Raw genomic sequence first — 1245 nt, 5'->3', positions numbered from 1 at the left:
GGAATGCCCTTTATATATAACAATTGTTTGCGCGAAGAATGTGGGTAGCCGCTGCTTTCCTGTGCTACATCTCCGACTCCTTTGTTACTACAACAACTCTCTTCAGAATCATCCGCCGCTTAAATCGCTACCCACAAACAAATCCAAATATATATATATATATACATACAATTTTTATTCTAAATATTTCCCCTAAAAATATAGAATTTGTAATTTTTTTATTATTATTTAAATAGATATATAATTGTAAAACATTTTGTATATAAAGTCTTTATACAGTTCAATCAATATTTTCTATATCTTTCCTAAGTATATGCTCGTATTTAACTAATATAATAAAAAAGGAATAAGTTGTGGATTTATACGATTAAGTCAAATTAATGCAAGATATTAAATAGATTATAGATAAATATTTACCTTTATCACTAATTTACAGATAAGAGTCGTTAGAATTCATATAGCTGATAATTGTTGTTTTATCACGTTTTTCTCTTCCAAACAATTATGACGCTATTTTAATTGTTGTTAATTTACGTAAACTAGTGATTTTACATGTTTGATATTATATATCTCATGTTTGCAATAGGTCAAGTTTTGATTTTTTATCAGCATGGTGACTTTATAAGTTACATGAATATCAATATTAAAAAGGGAAAAGTATTATTTTAGTTTGGTAAGTATATCTAATTTTAATTTTAATCCGATAATTATGTTCATTTTTGTTAAGATCTAGTAACTTACGAAATTGCTTACTTTTAGTCCTCTGGTAGATTTTCGGACAATTTTACCCCTATAAGTGTATATGAACTAAAACTGTCTTTCAAAAGTTGCATAGGGGTAAAATTGTCCTAAATTTTGCCAGAGGATTAAAAGTAAGCAATTTCGTAAGTTATTAAACCTAAACAAAAATGGACATATTATCAGACTAAAATTAAAATTAAACATACTTAGCAGACTAAAATAATATTTTTTTTCTATTAAAAATCGTAAAAGTTGCCCCAAATTAATTGGACAACAAAATGCTGGTACTTTAACAATTGTCATATTGGGCTTGGATTGAGATTTTTAAAAAACGTAAATATTATATTGGGCCAAAAATTAACTAAACCGGCTAAATTTGTCCTGTGTCAATTGCATTTAGCGCAGAAAAATAAATCTCCTACTAATTTGTGCTCATAAATTGTTAGGGTTAGGGGATTAAGGATGATTAGAAGTGGAATCAACGTGATGGTGAGACATGCAAAT

This window comes from Sesamum indicum, linkage group LG15 (assembly GCF_000512975.1).
Source record: "Sesamum indicum cultivar Zhongzhi No. 13 linkage group LG15, S_indicum_v1.0, whole genome shotgun sequence".
NCBI classification, from domain to species: Eukaryota; Viridiplantae; Streptophyta; class Magnoliopsida; order Lamiales; family Pedaliaceae; genus Sesamum; species Sesamum indicum.
The sequence above is the reverse complement of the archived record's forward strand: the minus strand, read 5'-3'. Positions refer to the sequence as shown.